Consider the following 18,990-nt stretch of genomic DNA (forward strand, 5'->3'; position numbering starts at 1 on the left):
TTTGATATCTTAATGATAAGGTCTTATTGCTATAATTTTTACAAGTCAGGTATGATTTCCATTTATCTAGAAATCATGCTATTGCTGATGTCAAGACTCTGCCTTACATTCCTAGTCAACTTTCAGTCTTTTATATCTTGTCATAAATGATCAGTTTGAAAACCATTGAATTAAAGAAAAAAAGAATGCAAAAGTAGATTTATTAACATAATACAGATAAAGAGGGCACTCCAAGGGAATCTTGGAATGCTGCCTGAGAAGAGAGAGAAGGAGGAGTGTTTTGGCAAAGTTTGAGTTCCTACCGAAAGATTCAGAAGTGAGTCTAAAGGGAGCAGGTTCTGTTCTGGATTGGTTGCTATTTCTGAGTCAGGATTAGAAGTGGGGATTAACTAGGAATTAGCTAAGAGCAGTTTAGCAATGGTATCCTAGTAGTGATGGGAAAGCAAAGCAGGCCTGGGGGCATCATTGGTAAGGAAGTAGTAGTCAATCAAAAAGACTCTGACAGGGTGTCATCACGGCATTTCACAGCTGCTGCATGACCCTTGAGAAACCACGTTTCCTGTTAACTTTCAGCCGGCTATATCTGTGTCTGTCCTGGAGCCTGGTTAATGGGCTGCTGTGTTTTCTTCGTCAATCCAAGCTGATTTTACTCTTTCCGTCCAGAACAAGTATTTGCTCTTTCAATACTCATTCTGTTGTGGAGATTATAGATCATTTCGGTTTTATTGTTCCAGACTTTTTTTTTAGTATGTTCCATATTTTCTGCAGTTATCTTTAGGATCAAGAAAAATTTAGAAAGCCCTTGTGAAGGAATAGTTAACCAGCAGTAATGAGCATAAAAGCAATTTTCAATCAGCACTCCAGAAAAATAACTGAATTTACATTTATTAGCTATTCAAATGTCCTGTTTGCATTGAGTAATAAATTTGCATTTTAGATAATGTTTGTGTAAACTAAATGGTTCATATATTTCAATCAAAACAGTGTTCTAGATTGTTTTATTCAAAGAATCTGAATGTCTCAAAGGGTTGATGAACAAGGGGAGGAAATGGGAAAATAATAAGGGATAATGCCTTGTTTATTTTCGCAGAGATGGTATGACTCAAAAGCCATCATGGTGTGTTTTGTCAATAACCTCAAAGAGACAGATTTCTGAATAGCATAGCCCCACATCCATCTCTTGTTACTCACGTCAGTGCCTTATGTATGTAGCAGCACATTGCAAATCTCATTGTGCAACTACATTTTGGAAAATTCCAAGGTCTACAATCCAAGTTCCTTTCTGAAGATGTTATTAAAAGAAAATGGACAGAAGCAAATCTGCTTTCTGCATCAATGAATAATAATTTTAAACTCAATACGGTCTTTTTAGGTCTTGAACAGAGCACTGAAGTATCTGAGGTATCTGGTGTGCCCACACGCTGAGCAGAACTGAGGGTTCCAGATGGGCTCTTCCTCCTCTGCTATTTAGTGTCAACAGGCGAATAGTGCGCCATCAACTGCCTGATGCCACCAACACCAGCACTGATTAATAAAACCACCAACCAAAAGACAAGACCCCATGTGTTTTCCATGACAGAGGAAGGCTAAAATCGCTCTCTTTGGTGCGTTAAACCATCACTCCCTTTTCTTTCCATCTATTATCTCAAATGTTTGATGTGCAAAGTAAATTCCAATTACAAAGCTTTCTGGAGTTAAATAATGGCACAAATCTTATTACCAAGATATCCATCTAATTGGAACTTTGCCAGGAAAACATAAAATCCCAGTTCTTTAATTCCAAGATTTAGGATGAAATGTAAACTTACTATTTTTTATTACTAACTTCAGAGATGGACTCAGGCTTATTTTTTCCATAATATCTTGTATTCCTCTTTCCACTTATATGCATACCACCAATGAAGACTTCTTTAATACTAATCCATTCTATTTTGAAAATTTGTTTCACCAAGGTTATCATTTAGATTCCTGTGTTGACTGTTTTGCCATCTGCATCTTCATAAGAACATACCATGTTTTCTAATACCTCGAGAGTATATACAGAGGTCCCACTATTCTAAAATCTTTCATTTACTTTGCATATTTCAGAAATAATTCCTGATGTGAGTTTTCCAGAAAAAAAAAGTCATGTTTGGAGTTGTTATTCTCCCTTTCATGTCAATTTGCTGCATCTTCATAAGACGCATACTTAGAGTTTGAATACATTCTAGAAAATTCTAATTCACAGTTGTAAACACCTTTAAGTATTTGCTATTTCTACTACTGTTTTTGTTTTATGTTCTATTCCATTTGCATGCTTATTAGAGAGAGTTTTGGAATTTTATTTTCTAACATCATTTTCTCTAAACTAAGGAATTGGAATTGAGTTAGAGAAATTTCCAAGTTTTATCAAATCAATTGCTTTGGCAATAGACCACAATTTTAAACATTAATTTCCTATGTCTTTCATAGCCACCTTAGAATGCTTCAGCCATTAATAGTTGAAGGATTATTCTTACTAAGCCAGTCTCCGTGGTAGTGTAAGCAAACTCAAATCCTTCCAATGGTAACTTACCTTCTTTCATTATTTAGTGCACTCACTAACACTTTCAAAGAAAAGAAATTCAAAATCCTAGATAAGAAAAAGCTTTGAGTTTTTACCTAGGTTGTTTCCGTTTGAAACTACTCCTTGAAAACCCACACTTTTCTGTGTGTGTGGATTTTTTCACATTGCTTTTTTTTTTTTCTGAGCAAAAGTATGTTTTACTTCCTTTAACTTATTTTTTCTTTTCCTTTTTATTATTTTTTTATTGAGGTCACATTGGTTTATAACATATAAATTTCAAGTGTACGTCATTATATTTTGACTTCTGTATAGAATGCATCATTTCACCACTAAAATCTAGTCTTCATCTGTCATCATGCACACCCACTTTTTTTTCAAAATTAAATTGTTACGTGTTCATCCAAGCTGTTAATTCACTGTCTTACAGAACTTCGGTTTCCTCTCCACTGTCTTCACAATTAATTTCATTCTTCTTAGCATGATAGAGGATAGTACCATCATTTACCCCCACTTTCTTGATAAAACTTATTTCCTGCATACCTATAACTTTGTTCTCTCCGTCTTCCCAATTTTAACATGCCTGACATCTCGAACAATCCAGCTCCCTTCACAATTCCTTGGCACTGCACAGGCTGTTCCCTCTGATAAGAAAGTCCCCACCATCCATCCTGACCCTCAATTTAATCACCTACGAATGTTCTACTCATTCTCCATAACCCAGATCCAATGCCACTTCTTCTGGGATGCTTTATTGTTTCTTTCAAGCAGAGCTCATTGCTATTTCTTGTCTTCCAACAGCTCCTTGTTAATAACTTGTTTTGCAGCCTAAGGCATTGCATTATAATGCAACTATTTTCATAGTTTCTCCCCTTTTGTCCTGTGAGGGGCGGTGGAGAAGACTGATTGCATTTAAAGACCCCAGTTCTTTACTCCTCCCTGTATCCACACTGTAGTAGTCAGGGTTCTCCAGAGAAATAGAGCCAGTAGGATGTGTGTGTGTGTGTCTGTGTGTCTGTGTGTGTATATGTATACATAAAGAGATTTATTTTAAGGAATTGGTTCATGTGATCATGGAGGTTAGCAAGGCCAAAATCTACAGGATGGGTTAGCATGCTGGAGATCCAGAAAGAGCCAATGATGCAGTTCAAGTCTTGGAGGTCTTCTGCCGACAGAATTCCCTCTTGCCAGGGAGAGGTCAGTCTCTTTTCCATCCATGTCTTCAACTGATTGGACGAGACTCTCCTACAGCATGAACAGCAATCTGCTTTATTCAAAGTCCACTGATTTAAATGTTAATCTCACCCAAAAATACCTTCAAAGAAACATCCAGAATAATGTTTGACCACAATACCTGGGCATCATGGCCCAGCCAAGTTGACAAACAAAATTCATTGTCACATATTTGTCTCTGTGCGTGTATACCTCCGGCATCTTTCCTTGTACCCTAATCTCCGCTTCTTATAGACAACAGTAAGATTGGGTTAGGATACACTCTAACAATCTCATTTAACCTTAACTAACTCTTTAAACGTCCTATCTCCAAGCCACAGTAATTCTGGGATAGATAGAAACCATCTGAATTACTGAACAGTGGCGTCTAGATTCTTAAATTACCCTGTCTTCCGTTTGGGGGATCTTCTACCTCCTGAGGCTAGCACAGCCTCCAAGGATATGGGCATAAAATGGTTATTGAAGTTCCCAACTGTCTGTTCCAGAGAATAGCAAGATCATTTGTACTTTGGTCCTAGGGCAGGAAATAATCTTCCTGTTGTGAAGTTTAAATATTCTGGCATTTCCCCAGGATCCGGAGAATGTCTAGCCTATCCCCTTAGCCATATGCCCTAAGGGCAAACGAAGTCCTAATTAAGGAGGAGAGAAGGGCAATGTGAGAAGAATATCATGTGGCATTTAGAGTCACATATAGCTCTCATTCCAGAATTTAACCTGAGTCATTCTCAAGAAAGCCTTCTACTGGCCATTATATATCATATAGAGATGTTAACTGGCAAGATCCTGGCTATGAGAGGCAAGATTCTCCAACAATGAGAGGAACATCATGCAGACATGATGCTGCACCATCTCACACCATCACACATCACACATACACACACCATTACACACACACACACACACACACACACACTTATCTTTGAAAAGAATTTTTGTCTTTAAAATCTTACAGCTACCTGGTATGCAGATCACCAAATAGCAATCTAGTGATGGTGAATCTTTAAGGATCACTCCATTAGAGAGCACCGGATATGAGGGGACTTCAAAGTCACTTAGTCTAATTCCCTCATTTTGTAGGTGATTAAACTGAAGCTGAAGAAGTTAAGAGATTTGCTTGAGACCATACAGCTATATTCATTTATTTAGTCCCATTTCTAATGTAACTGAGATACCTTATAAAATACAGTAAGCTACATGTTTGCTACAAAATTCTCAGACATTGTGTTTAATTTTCTGGGAAAAAAAGAGAGAGAGAGAGAGAGAGAGGGAAAATTATGTGTAAACCAAATATGTTAATACTGCCCTCTTGAAGCCCAGAACCTAAGAACTTTTTCATTTTGTTTCACAAATATTTGTAAGTTCCAACAGGACTGAGATGATTAATAAATCTAAAATTTTATCAGCTAATTCTTTAGAAGGGGATATAGAAGGCAGCTGAGGGTAGAAACTTACAGAAAAGAAGTACAGAATGACTAGAAAGGTGGAAGAAAGAATAAGGAGAAGTGAGAAACGGGAAGACCAAACATGGCTTATTGTTGGAAGGACTGTTGGAAGGTGTTTGTTGCAATAATATGACTTATGTTATATACTTTTTAAAAGTAATTAAACCATCAAAGCATTTTCTTTGAGCAGTAGAACAGCCATAGCTCATTCCCCATGAGCAATCTCCACGTACCTGCTGTCATTTATTGATTCAAAATTATTCAATCCTAATTCAAATCAATTGTTCCTGGTCAGACACTCTCCTCACCAGGTGCCTTGGGGTGAAGACAAAACAGCAAACAGGCACTTGCTTTGTGGGGTTTTGAGGAAAATCAGTGGCAATGAGGAAGCCCACTGCCTCAGGGAGGTGCCAATTATATGAACTTGAAATGTAGGCTGTGAAGAGGTGTTAAAAGGGTGTAAAGAATGTTCCTCTCTGCTCCTACTTGGAAAAAGATTGTCTCTAATAATTATTGCTGTAGTTAGTATTGTTAAGCCCTTAGTGTATGTCAGGCACTGTGGGAACTCTTTCCGTGCGTTATCTCATTTAACCTTCACAGCACTCCTACGAAGCAGCCACAGGGAAATTAAAACTCATGTCAAGAGGTTGGCAATGGGACACTGTGACTCAGAAAACGAAGGAATGAGAATAAGCTTTTGTCACTGAAGCCATATATCCAGCTGATTTGAAAAAAGGGTTACATGAGCATTAGAAAGAAGCAAGAACATTCCATTCTCTACCGAACAATAAAAGGATTCATTATTAATGAGGGCTGCAAGGGATGCTGCTGTCAAACCACTAGGAAGAGATACTTCATGGACGTCTGCTACTGTCTGAGATATTGAGGTGGCCATTCTTAGAACTGTCATGAAATGTCATGAAATGTCAAGCTGTCACGCCCGCCCCAATATAATTGTTAAAAATTTGTTACATAGTAGGTTGGTTTTCTTCTTCTCTCTCTCATGGGAGATTTCTCTTCTTACTCTCTCTATCATAAGAGATCTCTTCTTTCTTCTTTGCTGTTAATATCATTTTAGTTTCTGAAGTTTAGGTCATTAGTTTTTCTGGATTAGGTCAGATTTTCTTGATTTTCAGGATTTTCTTCATTCTTATGTGATGATATAGTGTATTCAACTTGCTTTAGTTGTTACACTGATAGCAGTATTCTCTTGTAATTTTCTTCACCTAAAGCAGAAACACTTCCTCCCCCATCATATTATGTTATGATACAGTTACTATGTGTATTGTGTAGTATTTTCTAAGTTTTTCTATCTATATGGTATATCATCTTTGCTTTGTTTCAGAATGTCTTTTGGTGTTTAGAAAGGTTTCCTTTTTTTGTTCTAGTGGAGACACTTGTAGTTAAACCTTTTATATGGTCCTTAATCTTTTTTCTTACTAAATCTTTCCTTATCTAATTTGTCATTTTTAACTAGTAAGCTTTGACTTCCCCTAACTATCAAACAATCAGTGTCTTATTCTACTTCCCCCTTCATTCCCCCTTTTCCTCCCATTTTTTCCTTACATTCATCCCACTTTTTCAGAATGTATAATGTTTACCTGGCTTATCCCTACTCGTGTTGTCATCCTTGTTTTAGTCATAATTACACAACTAAATATATTAAATACTCACCATCAGTCTTTTCGCTGAAGTTTCCCCAGTTATCTCTTTGTAGGATGAAACTCATCATATAATAGGATCCTCGGGAAAGGTTGATGTGTTTAGAATTCTCTGAGTTACTGCGTATTGAGAACTACTTTTCTATAACCTCAATATTTAAAATACAGTTTGGCTGGGAATTACATTCTTTGCTCATGTTCTCTTTCTTTGTGTCTTTTGAAAATGCTTCTCTACTATCCCCTTGCTTTGCATTTCGTTCTTGAGAAGTCTAATGCCAGACTAATTTTCTTACCTTTATAAGTAGCCTGATCTTTTTGCCTGAAGTCCCTGAGATAATTTTTTTCTTGGTCCTTAAAAGCTAAGTGTTTTTACTAAGAAAAATCTTAGAGTTTATTGCCAAGTCAATTTTCTCAGATGAACTCTTTCAATATTCCATTTCCAAAAAAGCTTTATTGGATTTCCATCAATGCATTTTTTTCTTAGTCCTTTCTAGACACATGCATTGGTCTGCCTCTTTGAGGTCTTTGATCCTAGTTCAATTTCCTGTCTACTCATCTTGTTGTAATTCCTTGTAACAGAAAGCACATAGGAATTTTTCTACCTCCACAGCCCTCGTAGTCATCTTAAATGTTCCCAGGACACTCACATCAGAGTTGTGGGAAATGATGAAAATAGCATTGGAACTATCAACTCTTCAGCATCTCTTTCCCTCCTGAAACTCCTTGCTCATTGATGCCTTCTATCCGCGAATGTAGAAGATAAAGAAGAAGGGAGAGGGGTCAAGGATGACAATTATGTTGTTATCTTCAACTAGCAGGTAACTGTGGTGTCATTTTCTGAGAGTTGGAAGGCTGGAGAAGGCGGCTGTTTGGGGTATGGAATCTCTTAGTGCCAGCAGCCTTCTCTTTAAAATGGAAACATCATGGAGCCGGCCCGGTGGCGCAGCGGTTAAGTTTGCATGTTCTGCTTCTCAGCGGCCTGGGGTTCGCCAGTTCAGATCCTGGGTGCGGACATGGCACTCCTTGACACACCATGCTGTGGTAGGCATCCCACATATAAAGTAGAGGAAGATGGGCATGGATGTTAGCTCAGGGCCAGGCTGCCTCAGCAAAAAGAGGAGGATTGGCAGCAGTTAGCTCAGGGCTAATCTTCTTCAATAAATAAATAAAAAAATAAAAATAAAATAAAATGGAAACATCAAAAATGAAGCTAAGGGGCCAGCCCGGTGGCATAGTGGATAAGTTCATGTGTTCCACTTGGGCAGCCCCGGGTTCACAGGTTCAGAACCCGAGAGTGGACCTAGCACCACTCGTCAAGTCATGCTGTAGCGGCATCCCACATAAATTAGAGAAAGATTGGCACAGATGCTAGCTAGCAACAATGTTCTTCAAGCAAAAAGTGCAACAGACGTTAGCTCAGGGCCAATCTTCCTCACATACACACAAAAAATGAAGCTAAAAGTTAAGACAGATATCTCATAAGAATGAACACTTACAGCAAGACTTCATTTCATGCTTATTAGATAGATAAAATGATAACTTCAGCTATCAAATGTTTAATGAATATGAAATATTTATCAAAAAATGGATTGGGTTCTGTATTATTTTAACATTGATATTAGTAAGCACTTTTGTTACTGAAATTAACATTTAAATTAAAAATTCCATTCTCAACAAAAGTTATCATTCTTTTCTATGGCTCCCTTCACACTTACATACAAATGCAAAGTAAAAGAGGCTGCTGAATTGCTTAGTGGCTAGACTAATTTTTACAACTCTTATTTCATCGCACATGGCTCCAGCCTTTCATCTCTTGGAAAGTGTGGTGAGGTAACATGACTATAGATATGGAAAACAATGGGATAGCAAATGATGAGAACCTTGATGGTGGCAGCACCTTTTGCCCAAGTATATTAAACCACCTCTAGTGTGCTTGAGGGTTCTGTTCCAGATACCTATAGCATCTATAGCAACATTGCTATGTTTCTATGTGAAGCACTTGTGTCTAGAGGAAACGTGGTCCTCATACATTAATGCAACGCCTTATGAATTCTCCCAGATAATATCTGGGCCATTTCCACGTGCCATATTCCCTTTTCCAGAACTTCTAGAAATACCTGAAACATGTAAAATATATATGTACTCTTAACCTGCTTAGTGATATTTTTTAACTCACAGAAAATTCTATATGAATAATTTATTGTGGTAGGCTGAATAAGGGTCCCCCAAAGATGTTCTATCTTAATCCCCAGAATCTGTGAACTATGTCACCTTATGTGGCAAAAGGGATTTTGCAGATATGATTAAGTTAAGGTCCTTGAGATGGAAAGATTATTCTAGATTATCTGGGTGGGCTCAAAATGTAATCAATGGGCTCTTATGAGAGAGAGGCAAGAAGATCAAAGGAAGGAGAAGAGGATGTGACAACAGAAGCAGAGAATAGAGTCATGTGGGAACAATCCAAGGAATGTTGCAGCCTCTAGTATCTGGAAGAGGCAAGGAATGGATTCAGATTCTCCCCTGGAGCTTCTGGAAAGAAGCCCTGCTGACCTGGTGATTTTTTTTTTTTTTTAAAGATTTTATTTTTTTCCTTTTTCTCCCCAAAGCCCCCCGGTACATAGTTGAGTATTCTTCGTTGTGGGTTCTTCTAGTTGTGGCATGTGGGACGCTACCTCAGCGTGGTCTGATGAGCAGTGCCATGTCCGCGCCCAGGATTCGAACTAACGAAACACTGGGCCGCCTGCTGCGGAGTGCGCGAACTTAACCACTCGGCCACGGGGCCAGCCCCTGACCTGGTGATTTTAACCTCATGAGATCCTTATCAGACTTCTCATCTTCAAAAGTAAAAGACTACATTTGTGGTTTTTTAAGTCACTAAGCTTGTGGCAATTTGTTACAGCAGCAATAGGAAACTAATACACTTGCAACACAAATTGTAGACTTTTTATGAAACCTGATAATTCCCTCTCATCCTTGATGCCAAACTGCCCTCTCTCTTTGCTCCGTTAGCCTATCTCCGGAGTTCTCGCACCACATATTTCTACCTCTCAATGAGCTTTGAGCCATCCTGGGCTAGGCTGTGAGTTTATTCAACCAATAGCTCTACAACACCTAACTTGCTAGCGTCTTAGGGATATTTCAAGTGTTCACCATATTTGTGTCTTATTCCAACCTGTAGTCTATAATGCCAAGAAGGTAGTTTTCCAGCTCCCAACTGGAACTCTTTTCCTGAGAGTGTCCTCCAAATAAGTCTTTGCTCACTGTCTGCCATTAATTTCTTACAGTATTTAACTTCTTTTTCTTACAGTATGTATTTCTTCTATAGTTGTATTATACACATACTTAGGATGCAAGTTAAAGACTGATTTCAGCAAACCCATCCTGAAGGTTATATCTAAGAAAGAAGTACATCCAGCTTGCTAGATCATAATAACTTTTAAATACTAAAGTTCCTGAATCTGAAGTGTTTCAGGCAATATTATGATTTATTGGGATATTATATTCCTATTGCTGCTGTGACAAAAACCACAATTTATTATCTTACAGTTCTGGGGATCAGAAGTCCAAAATGAGTCTCACTGGGCTAAGATCAAGGTGTTGACAGGGTTGGATTTCTTCTGGAATCTTTAAGGAAGAATTCATTTCCTTGCCTTTTCCAGATTCTAGAGGGCATCTGCATTTCTTGTTCCAGAGATGCAGATATGGACATCTTTGGGGAGAGAAGGAGAAGTCATTATTCTGCCTATCAGAATTGAGATTTTAGTCATATCCTGACACTATCTAGCTGTGGAAATTTAGAAAAGTTACCCACCATCTCTGCCTTTTTTTTCCCATTTGGAAAACCAGAAATATGAACTCGCAACTTCTAAGCTCCTATTCTAGCTGAAACACTGCAAGAACTATTTGTATTAAAAGATGTCAGAAATCTAAAGTACATACCAGGTAATAAGCAAATATCTGTTGGAGAGAAGAGTCAGATTACAAAGATTCTGAAGTACCCTCCTACAAGTGATGTTTCTCTTTACCTGTACCCAGAAGTCTAGAAGAAGCCTCTTCTGAATAAAGGCCTCTGTGAAAATGTGAAAAACACATCCATTAGAACTGATAGCCAGTATCTTCTAGGCTATAGAAATAAATTTTTGTTATTGCAAGCAGTCAACAATAAAAACAATAATAAAATCCTTCACAAGTTGCAGTCATTGTGTATTTGTCAGCGTATATATTATTTTATACATCACAGGGGTTAAAAACACAGCACAGAATCTTTTCAGAATTAGTCCTTGAAGGCAAACAGCAAGGCTACATAACACGTTTCTCTCTCTCTCTCTCTCTCTGTCTCTTTTCAATCCCTCTCTCTCTCTTTGAAATCTCTCTTAATACCCAACTCACGGTATTGTTGCCAAGGTGATATTTTCTATTATTTAGGTGAAGAAAGAAGCTTAAAACTATTATGAGATTTGTCTAGAGTGACCCATCTAGTAAGCAGTAGAGTAAGCATAAAGCTAGATCTTCTATCTTCAAAGCGACACTCTTCCCTCCACATCAACATCCCATACATACTCATCCCTTCTATTAAGAAATAGAGAGAAAAAAATGTAAAAGAAGAAAAGCAGGTGTCCATTGCCTTGATTGACAGAGAGAGAGCCTCTGCTAATCATTTCGTTGAAGGTGAGTCTTCATTTTGTTTGTGGGTTCCCACCTCTGTTTTAAGTCGTAAGCACTCATTTCTTTCTGTACAATTTGCACCAAAAAAAGTAGTAAGAGGACTGATGCAAATATACTTGATCAGGAGCTTTTTGTGAATTGAGAGATTCTTTGATCCCACATCCCCAAATGAATTTGTGCTTACGTGAGAACTCAATTCACTGGGCCAATATATAATGTTGTATAAAAAGTTGGCAAACAAGCTGCAGTGGATGAGAAGGCAAAAACTCATATGAGATTTTAGCACCATGCACCTTCTTTCTTCATAAACAAATGACAGAAAAAAAAAGAACTAGGGAATAACTTTTAAAGGGAGTTATTGGCTTCCTAATATTTATTTTATTGCAAATCAGTGTATAAAAGTTGCTAGCCAACTAGACTTTTGATGGTGAACACAAGGTAGTCTATATACAGAAGTCAAAGTATGATGTACAACTGAGGTTTATGTAATGTTATAAACCAACGTTATCTCAGCAAAAAAAATTCATATAGGTTGACACTATTCCTCAGCAATCTATATCTCAATCTATATCTCATCTATAAAATAAGGATAATAATACTTACCTCTTAGTATTTTTGTCAGGAAAATAATTTAACATTTCTAATGCACTTAGCACAATGCCTGGCATGCATTAACTACTGTAGAAGTGTTTATTAAATAAATAAATGAATGAATATAAAAATTAAAATCCCCTTAATATTAATTATTAACTTTAAGCTGGTATAAATTACTATTTGTTATGTATGTATTGTATGTTTATGCTTATATTTATAACTTTATCACTTGGAAAAGAGTTGTTAGCCAAATTTGTATTATATATTAATCACGTATTATGTTAATCTTGAAGTTTTATTGATTAATAATAAATAATAAGTTAAAGTAAACATATAATAAGTACATAAGGATATCTGAGTATACAAGGGGAACAATTTGTTCATTTGTGGAAGCATGGAGAAGGCCTTCCAGAGGCAATGGGTCTAAGACCTAAATAATGACAGAAGTGAGGCATTGTAAAAAAAGATGGGAGGGAGGGGGCACAGAGGCACGGAGGTGAGAGAAGAAATAGGCAGATTCTTCTTATTTTGGGTCATCCTGTTGATCAAACATCTTCCCAATTTGCTGCTTCCTAGCTGACCTCCACTGTTTACCGGACCTCAAAAACAGGAGGAAACTGAGCCATGAGCAACCCATGCTTCCAGGGCATGGCAATCGCCAGCCTTAGGGTAGAAATCGGACTGCTCCCCACTTTTAAAACTAAACTTCATGGTTAGTTAGCCAGTATGCCTGAGGAGCAGAAATTTGACTCATCTTATAAAATAAATTCACAGTCTTTCATTTATCCTTTTCTTTATTTTTGCATTAAAATAATGTGTATTGATCTTTTCTGATTAAGAAAGCAATCTGTTAGAAAAGAATTCAGAATGTAAAGATCAACACAAAGATGAAAATAGATTCACTACAATCTCATTACTCAGGAATAACCATTCTTAACATTTTTATATAAATCAGTCTAATTTTAGACATATTTTTTGTTTTAAGAGTAATAGTATTTTTTCCACTTAAGGTGTAGCAAGCTGAAAAGATCCTCCTCGCTCCCATTCTAAGGACAACAACATAAGCAGACAAACAGTAAGTTAATGGCTTTATTTGAACCTATCAGAGATCTGAGGTCACTTGTTAATCAATTGACCTAAAAATCTAGGAAGAGACAGGTGTCTGAGAAAGAGCCAGGGAGAAAGCTCTTGTTTACCAGGGGCAGAACCTGCCAGACCCAAGTAGGAAAAATTCTGTTATGATAGTTAAGGCATTGGTGGAAGCCAGATAGGGTCTGGCAAGACAGCGTACAGCCTGTAGGATTATAGCTACATTGGGAGTTCTCACTCTCTTGCAGACGTTTCTCTATGGATCCCACGAAAATGTTTGGTGAGAGTCCTGGAAAAATTTCCCTGTGGTACAGGCCTGGGTGAGAGGAACACAGCTGCTGCCAAAAGGGTATGAAACCCACCCACACATTTCTCCTTATGACTCTAAGAAACAGAAGCTTTAATATTGGGGGGCAGGGAGGAGGAAGACAAACCCACTATCACCTTGAGGGCACGGTTGAAACTAATTGCAGCTGCAGAAGTGAGCAGAAAAAGTTGCTGCTCCTGAGAAGGAGCAAGAACACCGTGGTGGAGGAGAGAGCAAAGAGAAAGTCACACCCAGGAGACCCAGAATAGAGTGCTTGCCTGAGGCTGAGGCTTAATCAGAATTAAAATAACACTCTCCTCCCCCGCCCAACACCACCAGAATAACAGTGTACAGTAAGAAGTAACAGTGGAACGCTGCTTGGATAATGCAAGAGCGTGGAGACAAATCCAACGAGAGCATGGTGCAAAGATGCAAAGGTGAATGTGGAACAGACAGTGGGTTGAGCAAAGCCGTCTGGCGAACCAGCCTGCATCTTAAAACAGGCATCATCACCGAGTCTGAAGACTTTGGGTCCTCCAGCAAGGAAGGTGGACAGAGGAAGGGGCTAAAATCTGCAGGACGGGGCCATCTCTCCTTCACCAGACAAGTTCCCTCATGAAACTTAGAGGAATACAAGAACCAGGTCTTCAAGGCATTATGAAGATACGTTAATCAAGTAAGGAGGTAAAACCTGTCTTATTAACAGCTTCTTAAATAATTTACGATTGGAACACAAGCCTGAGGGCATTGTGCCTCTACTGGTACACTTGCCACAGCTCCTACGAATGTCCAGGCTGTGCTTGGGTGGAAGGTGACCTTGACTAGTGTCACTCAGCATGTTAGACATGGAGGGACAACATCTCCCAGCTTCTGATCTCTTGGTTCTCGTTTTGTGCTTTTTCTACAACATCATTCACTCTCCTGTAATTCACCTCATCTGTTTTCAACACAAGTAGAATGCATGATTTTCTTTCAAATGATCTTTTCAAATAGAGGATTCAAAAAATCAACAAAAGCCAGTCTTTCACATGACATATGGAACATCTGTAAAACAGTGTACTGAATCTAACAAAGGAAGAGACAATAAGTGACATCAAGTGTCCATTTGTTGAATTTTCAGTATAGCAGTTTTAATTATTCTGTATAAATGAAAAAGGAAAGTTTACAATGGCATAAATATACAAGAATTTTTTACCGTATTTTCTGTGTATATCAATATTGCACCTGCAAATTATTTCAACTTGGTCCGTAATATCCTACAGTAATTACTTCACAGATACGAGGTTCTGTTACTCACTGCCAGAAACCTCCTCAGCTCTTCCAAATGTGTATGTTTTTCCAATACTTGAAAATTAGAAGGAACTAGACATTCAAAGTGCATTTATGTCTGACATAGAGAATATACTATTCCAGAGTGTAAGAAAACCAACTCTTCATTACAAGCATGAGTAATTCAAAACCACACTCCAAAATTTATCTGTAAATTCAGTGCAATCCTAATTATAATCCCAGAAAAATTCCTTGTAGATATCTGTTATAAACTGAATGCTTATGTCCCCCCCAAAATTGTTGAAGGCCCCAACTCCCAATGTTACTGTATTTGGATAAACAGACTTTGTGGAGGTAATTAAGGTTAAATGAGGTCATAAAGTTTGGCCTTGATCCAATAGGACTAGTGTCCTTCTAAGAAGAGATAGGAGAGAGCTCGCTACTTCTCTTTGTCTCTCTCTTTCTCCTTTCCCCTTGCCATGTGAGGACACAAATTACCTTGCACTTTGATCTTAGACTTTTCCACCATAACTGTGACAAATAAATTTCTGGTGTTTCAACCACCAAGTTTTTAGTATATTGTTGTGGCAGCCCAAGCAATCTCTAAACATTTTGATGGAAAGCAAAGAAACCATAATAGCCAAAACACTTTTGATAAAGACAAGAAAAGTTGGAGGAATCAGCTAACTTACTTTAAGGTTTATTATGAAATTACAGTAATCAACACTGTATAGTACTGATAAAGGGACATACACATAGATCAATGGAGCAGAATAGAAAGTCCAGAAATAGATGTACACAAATATAGTGAACTGATTGTTCACAAAGGTACAAAGGCAATTAAATGGAGAAAGGATATTCTTTCTAGCAAATTGTGCTGAAACAATTGATATTCATATGAAAAAAATTAACACCAACCAATAGCTTACTCTTTAAACATAAATTAACTCAAAATCGGTTACAGACTTAAATATAAAACATAAATTTATAGAAAAAATGGGAAAATTGGACTACTGAAAGACTTCTTATACATGACTCCAAAATCATGGTTCATCAAAGAAAAAAATTGATAAATTAGATTTCATCAAAATAAAAAACATGTCTGGGGGAAAGACCCTGTTAAGAGAGTAAAAATATAATCTATAAACTGGGATAAAATATTTATTAATCATATATCTGACAAAGCATTATATTCAGAATATGTGTGTAATTGTAGAAACTTAATAGTATTCCAATAAAAAAAACACAATAAAAAAATGGGAAAAATATTAGAACAAACACTGGCAAACAAACACAATGTTTAACGCTATTTTGTTAGTTAAATGCAAATTGAAACCACACTCATTAGAATGGCTATAAAAAAGTAAAAGTGACATTACCAAGTATTGATGAGAATGTGGCACAATGGAACTCATATATTTCTGGTAGGAATGTAAAATGATATGGTCATCCTGAAAAAGACTTTGGCAGTTTCTTATAAAGTTAAAGATATACTTACCACATGACCCAGAAATTCCATTCAGATATTTACCCGAGAGAGATGAAAATTTAGATTCACACGAAAATTTGTGTGTTGGTTTTATAACAGCAATATTCTTTTTCTTTTTTTCTTTAGAGAATGCATTTCATTTTTGTTTCTGGGAAAGATTTGCCCTGAGCTAACATCTGTGGCCAATCTTCCCTTCTCTCTCTTTCTTACTTTCCCTCCCAAAAGCCACAGTACATAGTTGTGTATTCTAGTTGTAAGTCCCTCTAGTTCTTCTGTATGAGCCACTGCCACAGCATGGCTACTGACAGACAAGTGATGTGGTTCCACACCCAGGAACCAAACCCAGGCTGCTGAAGCAGAGCACGCTGAACTTTAACCACTAGGCCATCAGGGATGGCTCAATGGCAATATTCTTAACTGTCTAAAATCTGGAAACAAACCAAGTGTTCTTCACTAAGTAGATGGATAAATAAACCAGTACATTTATACAATGGAATACAACTTAGCAGTAAAAATGAGTGAATTACTCACACATTCAATAACATGGATGAATCTCAGGTGCATTATGTGATGAAAAGAAACCAGACAAATGATTACGGATTGCATATCTCCCTTTATATAACATTCTGCAAGAAGAAAAACTTTGGGGGTGGAGAAGAGATCAGTAGTTGTCATGGGTTAGAGTTCAGAGGAAGGTTTGACTACAGAAGCATGGCATGAAGGAATTTTTCATGGGGAGAGGGAACTGTTGGGTATCCTGATTGAGAGGGTAGTTACCTGACTTGATACATTTGTCAAAACTCAAGGAATGTACATACTCAAAAGAAAGTGAATTTTACTGTATACAAATTTTTGAAAAGTAAATTTAAAAAACCTGCCTAAAAACAAACAAATGAACAACAAAATATAATCAGAATCCCTTTATTTCTCACCACTGCACTGCTACCACCACAATGACTTTCTCTTTTGCTCCTTGAAATTCTATTCCCATGTCACAACCAGAGCAATATTTTAAAAATATAAAACAGATTTCACTCCTTTGCTCAAAACCCCCCAAAGTTTCCCTATTTTATTTGGAATAAAATCAAAGTCCTTATGAGACTCTTCTCAGTTGTACTAAGGCCAAAGGATACTTGTAGCTGCAGCACTCCCCTGCTCAGGTCCCCCACTCCTCCAGGGAAGGCTGCGTACCTTAGGATTGCTCCCCACTAGCTGGCCAGCTGTGAAGCTCCATAGCTCATGAAGGTGGCTTTTTTCTCTCCAGACAGGGATTTCTGCCTCTTCTGCCTGTCAGGACTGTCCCTTATTGTGGGGGTTCTTTTTATCCAGTTCTCAGTTCTCTCTCAGGGGTAATTTTTCCAAAAATAGTTGTCACTTGGTTGTGTTAGCGGGAGGAGGTGAGTTCAGAGTCTGCCTACACCGCCAACTTGACACCCTCTAACCAAAGTCCTTAAAATGGCATACACGCCCTTTATGAATTGTTCCTCCCGACTTCCCCTCCTAGGACTCTCCCTGACCTACTCCACTCTAGTTACACTGACCTCCTAATTGACACACCTTAAACACACATATACTCTGGCCTTAAGGACTTTGCTCTAGCTATTCCTTCCACCTAGAACAGTCTTTCCCAGATATTCACTCCCATCCAGGATTTCTTCAATGATCACCATTTCAATAGGGCTGAACCTGAATGCTTATTTAATGCTGGAAGGGGCCCTTTCCCAGTATTCTCAATTCTTCCACTCAAGATTTTTTTCTAGCACTTATCATCTTTCATTGAATCAATTCATTTATTTCTATATGTGTTGTTAATTGTCCATATCCTCCTGCTAGAATGTAAGCAACAGGAGGGCAAGAATTTTTGCATGTTTTATTTACTGATACAACATAAGTACCTAAAAAAGAGTCCACGATTTAATAAGAGCTTCATAAATATTTATGGAACAAAAGAACAACTGAAAGCTATGAAAGTCTGTAAACCTTGCTGGGAACTCTAAAGATGTATAAAAAATCCTTTAAAGAACTGTTAAAAGCAAAATTATATTTGCTCTATATGACCTGGCACTTTCACTAGCATGGTCATGGCCTTCTCAAATGGCAAGATTGAGAACACTTCTATTTTAAGCCCACCTCCATACCTAACTCATTGTGAAATTTCATGCAAGTCGCTTTCTCTATAGACCTGTTTTCTATTCTATAAAATAAGATGTTTGAAAAAAATCTTTTCAAAGAGCTGCTAAAGACTCAGTAGAGCTTTATATAGACTTTGCACATTAGAATCTCCTCAGAAACCTCTATAAAAGGCTGATGCTTGGACACCATCTCCAAAGACTCTAATTTAATTGATCTTTGTGAGGCTTAAGCGTTGATTTATCTCCAAGATTGAGACCCACTGACCCAAAGATCATGATTCAATCATGTTCAAGAGCTGTCTTCCATGGGTGTAAGTGAATGTGTTCAGATGTTTACTGTTAAAGTTGAATGAGGATCACATTAAATTGATCATATTGACATGTGTCTTGTTGAGATGATCAAAATCACCAATACTGCTGCAGACGCCAGGGAGGGAAATTAAGAGGCTGCACAGAAAGAGTGGCTATATCTGGGCTTCTTCCTATTTCATTGCTGCCTCTGAGTACCCTGACTCTTGATTTCCAAACTCCCTAAGTTGCTGAATAAACCTCACATCTCACTTGCTC

At 37.7% G+C, this 18,990-nt stretch overlaps 1 protein-coding gene across 1 annotated transcript in view; it reads left to right on the top strand.

Moving 5' to 3' along the window:
* Positions 1–14,083: 14,083 nt before the first annotated feature.
* Positions 14,084–18,990, top strand: part of SPHKAP (SPHK1 interactor, AKAP domain containing) — a 173,172-nt gene continuing 168,265 nt past the window's right edge. Inside the window, exon 1 of the mRNA XM_070489536.1 lies at positions 14,084–14,217. The gene's annotated coding sequence lies outside the window, so the exon portion shown is untranslated. The remainder of the gene's footprint in view (positions 14,218–18,990) is intronic.

Source organism: Equus asinus, chromosome 19, assembly GCF_041296235.1.
Source record: "Equus asinus isolate D_3611 breed Donkey chromosome 19, EquAss-T2T_v2, whole genome shotgun sequence".
Lineage (NCBI taxonomy): Eukaryota > Metazoa > Chordata > Mammalia > Perissodactyla > Equidae > Equus > Equus asinus.